At 34.0% G+C, this 5,724-nt stretch overlaps 1 protein-coding gene across 8 annotated transcripts in view; it reads right to left on the reverse strand.

The window, feature by feature from the left end:
- Window positions 1-5,724, reverse strand: part of LOC106879147 (potassium voltage-gated channel subfamily H member 7) — a 703,964-nt gene that overhangs the window by 399,805 nt on the left and 298,435 nt on the right. The gene's annotated exons all lie outside the window — the stretch shown is intronic.

A 5,724-nucleotide genomic window follows, 5' to 3' on the forward strand; every position in this document is an offset into this window, starting at 1 on the left:
ATATATATATATATATATATATATATATATATATATATATATATCGTATGCGTTTTAGATACCTAATATATATCAATTATATATGTAATTATTAAATTACATATTATTCGCTTTATTGTGTTCTGTTATGAGCGTGATGTCCCCGTCCGAGTGAAAGTTTTCTTGCCTGAAAGCAGTCCGTGTTGCAAAAAAGTTTGGGGACTGCTGCTTTGATCCTTCTGGAAGTCTATAAAATATGCATAAAGTGAATACTGGATAGTTTCAATCGACAAAATTGTAGTAAATGTGCTCATGTAAAAATCAATATTTTTCTGGGCTTTTATCTTTATCGTATTTCACGAACGTGATGCCTATGATAGGCTTCTAAAAGAAATATATTACATTGGTTATGTTCTAAAAGTGATAATAAATGTACTTATAATTCAATAACGAATTAATCTTAGTCACAATGAATCTATTAATCACAATATTAATACAGCAGATATTAAGTAGCGCACAATTAACAATTTTCTACTAACCTAAATCAAGTTTTGAAAGTGCGATTCGTCACTTAATAATTTTCTAACTATGAAACCATTAGACACATATTGATATCGTAATCGGGTAAATTTCGTCGTTTTCGCATTACTGACGTGACTGTTATTTACCTACATACATGTAGTTAAATGCTTAATCTAAAAATAATTAATTTAGCAGAGATTTAACAATTATTTTTAGCAGAGACTTAACAATCGTTTTATTTCTTTTTCGTAAAAATAGATTTTCAATCTATTCAGTGAATCTCAAATTTAAAACAATTATGGATGTTACCGTTAACTTGAGGAAAATATTTATAAATGTATTTATGAAATTTGATAGAAAAAAAAATCTATAATGTGCCTTCACACGTATACTGTCACACGCAAACACATATGTATGTATATTTGTTTGTAACTTTTAATTAAAATGTTACTTTATAAATCTGAATGTTAATTCCGATACACTGAAATTAGTAAGCAGTAATCGATTTTTGGTTAATCGTAGCGGAATGAAGTACTGTGATATTTATTCTATGCAGATGACTAATTGAAGTTTCAATAACGCTACTAAAACTAATATTAGATAGAAGAACCATATGTTGAGTAAGCTGAGGGGAAATTGTGAAATGCTGCTAAAAATATTATTTTAAAAACAAGACTTTTAAATATTTTCTATTCCCAAACCAACTAAAAATACGTTCTTACTTCTCTGTGTATAGCATGAACGAAACAGTAGCACATCAAATCGTTTGTGTGTTAATAGAATCAGTCAAAGAAGTATCAATAACTGAAGCTGGACGATTATGTTGGTTATAAACTTCGAGTGTCAAACATGCCTTAGGAAGAAAAAACAAAACAAAAAAACAAAAACAAAACGGAAAAGAAAATGATATTAATAATTATTGTTCAATTCTATGAGGATATCGAATAAATAATATGCATATTTTAGTAATCCTTGTTAAGTATGAGATACGTTCTCATACTTAGCAAGGATGAGCGTATGAATTCATGTCAATTTGTTATTAATATTACGATATATGTTTTGGTAACGTTTAGTAGTTATTATATTTGTGAAAAGGTGAGACTGAAGGGCTTTTGCATCGTTCTGTCATACGTGTGCTTCAATCTTCTAGCAAAATATATCAGTAACTAATTATCCACTCAGGGGAAATGGTATATATGCCGGGAAGGCTATCTTTTACATGTTACCACTCTCTTATAATCGAAATCTTACAAAATTCCGGCTACAATAATTTCGAATAACGATGGTTAGATTTGATGAAAAGAAAAAGAAAATGTACTTACATGTAAGAAAGTTGCATATGTATACATATATATGTATACATACATTCACACTCATATATAAACAAGCCTATATCCATTATCGAAAGACAGAATTGGGTAAAGCATTTCCAAACATCCTTAATCCATTACTTAGATGTTTACGAAAAGGTTTGTTTTTCCAATTTCATTCTTTTATTGAGAATAAAATTAGAAAAACAATGAAGCAAGCCAAGTCTCTACTGTTGCTGGACTGAGTAAGGAAAGAGCCTGTGTCCTTGTAACGAAAAGTGTCTTTTAATATTTTTTTTTCCTTCTGTTTATGTCTGATTGTTGAGAAAAAAAAAATTGTCAGAACTAATTAGCAATCATTTCCAAGAAGAATATCACCGAAATAATATTTATATATATATTCTTCCAAATTCGAAATTACGTCAGTCCAACAAGTCCAGTAGACTGAGGAGCCTGTTTGAGAAGAAGAGCACGTGAACTGAATGGTCAGTTTTCACAGTTACTTCCGATATATATGATCGTAAAATCTGAAAGGGCTTTAAAAAATTCTCTCATCTGAAAATATTCTCTTTTTTGCACACAGTATCTTTAACTTTTCTTGTTTAAAAGATTTAACACATATTCAAATTAAAGAATTATTTGGTAGTGTATTCTAACTTTTCTTCTATTCACTTTTTCTGTTTTCGTCTATTCTATTTTTCTATGTTGGTATTCAATGTATGTCGAAATTTCTTCTCTCAGGCTTGACTTTCAGGTTCACTTGACTTGCTTCACATCTCTTACACTAACTGAATCTTGCTAATCATGCTATTTTATTATATTCATTATATGTGGGACATGCAGTTGACGTCACAGTCTGGTGCAGAAACAGGAGAAACGTTTTAAAATAACTTTTCTTATTTTTTTCTCTCTATTTATTTTTGAATTTTCCATCTTACTCTTATGACATTTTATTTTTAACACGTCATATGACTCATGTCACAGTATTGTTTTCTTTTCTCTTTATAAAATCCTCAGTTTCCCGTTGTTATTTTCGTTACCTGTCGCTTTGAATCGTCCCAAAAGCAAGAAACGCTAGTTTTGGGAGTTGAAATAGCAAACCCGTCTCCGTTTACAGAAAGCCATAAATATGACAAAATGTCATATTGATTGATCCATCAAGGTTAACATAGTGTTCTCAAGAGGGTAGAAGGAAGAAAAAGGAGGAAAGGAAACGTGAGACTGAAGAGTGACTGCCAGCAGCTACAGAGCTGAAACAATGGCATCTTATCAAGCCATTGTCTAGCATATTTTACATTCTGGTACCATTTTATGCTTATTTAGAAATTAATAATTAGACCTTATGTGAAACTAAAAATTTCTCTTTGGTCTGTTATTGTATTTAGTCGTATACTTGCATTTATTTTTCCTATGTATGATTGCATATTGCTGCAGTTATGCTAGTCTGCTTATCTATCTATCTATCTATCTATCTATCTATCTATCTATCTATCTATCTATCTATCTATCTATCTATCTATCTATCTATCTATCTGTCTGTCTGTCTGTCTGTCTGTCTGTCTGTCTGTCTGTCTGTCAGTTTGTCTGGCTGCTTGTCTGCCTCTGTCAGTCTGACTTTGTCGATCTGTCTTACTATCTGTCTGTCTCAGAGTTAGCTTTTCAGCAAATCTCTCCTCCTCTCTCTCTTCCTATATATATACGCATGCGCGCGTATGTGCGTGTATGTGTTTATGTGTCTGTATGCGTGTGCGTGCGTATGTGTGCGTTTGTGTGTGCACGTGTGCAAGTGTGCGTGAAGGCATGTGGCCTAGTGGTTCGGGTGTTGCACTCACGATCGGTAGATCGTAGATTCGATTCCCGTACTGAGCGCGGTTTTTTTTTCCTGTGATACAACCATACATACATATATACATACAACCATACATACATATATACATACAAATCGATGCTAGATGTGTCGAAACAATTGCCGTGATTAATAATAAATGCTCGTATATTCCATCTTCTGTCTTTCTTTTGCTATATATATATATATATCGAGAGAGAGAGAGAGAGACAGAGAGAGATCAAAAGAGTGTGATTCAGACTCCTTCGTACTCTGAGTTTCAAGCGTGTGGCTACTCTTTGGAGCGAAGATGGGAAAGGTGTGCAGCAATATATGCATGGAAGACACCGAAGGGGCTGCCACCAAACTTTGGTATCGAGAGCCATACAAGAGTCTGAACTAGACGTCACTGAACTGTTCCAAAGTTACAAGCTATCCCATCCAGAGCGGGGACGTACTGCAATAGCTTGGGATTCAAGGGATCATATCTATTCAACGCTTTGCCAAAACATTTAAGGGATCTTCATGGAGTAGGGGTAGATATTTTCAAGAAACCACCAGACTGCTTGCTATCCAAGGTCCCAGAAGAACCAATGGCAAGGCAGAACATTCAAAAGAGGGCAGCAATGTCGAACTCCCTCCTTCACCAAAAGCCGATCACAAAGAATTGACCATTAAAGGAGTGATTCCACTGGCAGTGCCGTAGCATGAGCACAGCCTTAGAGATGAAACATGTAAAAGAGTAATATAGTATTTCAGAAACGAAGAAAATCTTGTACGTAACAAAAAGCAGCTTACAAGATTAGGCATTTTATCCGCCCATTTAGGATTATTTTACAGCTATTCTCCTGCGTTCGAGATTTTCTTCATTGTCTAAAATACCAATTCACTCGAAGCTTCAATGTTTGTTCATATGTATGTACGTATGTATGCATGTATGTATGTATGTATGTATGTATGTATGTATGTTTGTATGTATGTACAAGAGTATGTACGTGTATGTGTGCATTTATATATGTGTGTGCGTGCGTGTAAATGTATTCATGCACGTGTCTATGTATGTAAGCATATATATGCATGCATCTAAATATGTGTACCAAATCTTCAGCCAAGTCATGTTTACATCCAAAGAATGGTCTATTAATGATCATGTCTATAGAATATATATATATATATATATATATATATATAACCTTGTATTTCGGGATGGTCATTTGGTCATTTGGTATTTTTTTTTTACAAATAAACACACACACACCATCTATTCCTTCTTTACTCGTTTATTGCAGTTCTTATTCTAACTCATGTCCATTGTCCTCAAATCTTTTGTCACGCGTATCTGACCGTCTTCGTGTGTGCTCTTCCTCCCCTTATTCCACTCTGTTCTTCGATGTTGTGTATCCTTATATGCGCATGCATTTGCGTCTCTGTCCGTGTGTGGTACATGTGTTTGTGTCATTGTTCTTAGTAGCACCATGACACTCCCGTCAGCCCCATCCCCTACCCTGTTACCGCTACTGCTGCCTTGAACCCGACCTTTGGTAACGTTCCTGCATCTCTCTGTGTTTGTATGTGTAGTTGTAGTTGTTGTTGCTATTATTGTTATCCCTGTTGCTGTTGTCGTTGTTGGTCGTGTTATTGATATTGTTGTGGCCGTCTGTGAAATTACTGTGTTTGTGAGTGTACATGGGTTCGCTCCCTTTGTTGTTTTTATCAGTGCCCTTTATACAGATTTTGTTTTAATATATCTCTATTTCTTGATATTTATCATAGGTATGTGCATATTTGACTATTGCGCGTGTATTACACTGTTTGTATCTGTTTTTACCTCCCTTCTGTCTTTAGTCATCGTGTTGTGTGATGAGGTGATGGGTGTTATTGTTCCATTCGTGTTTTCTGTTGAGACTCGGTCTGTCTATTGCAATGTGTAAGCCTATGTCATCTGTTTAAGTGTCGTGTCAGCTGTTTCTACTACTTTAATCCGTAGACTGGCCTTATCTAATGTTTTTCTAACACACACAAACACACACACACACACACACATGTATATATATATATATATGTATATATATATATATATATATATAT

This window comes from Octopus bimaculoides, chromosome 9, assembly GCF_001194135.2.
Source record: "Octopus bimaculoides isolate UCB-OBI-ISO-001 chromosome 9, ASM119413v2, whole genome shotgun sequence".
NCBI lineage: Eukaryota > Metazoa > Mollusca > Cephalopoda > Octopoda > Octopodidae > Octopus > Octopus bimaculoides.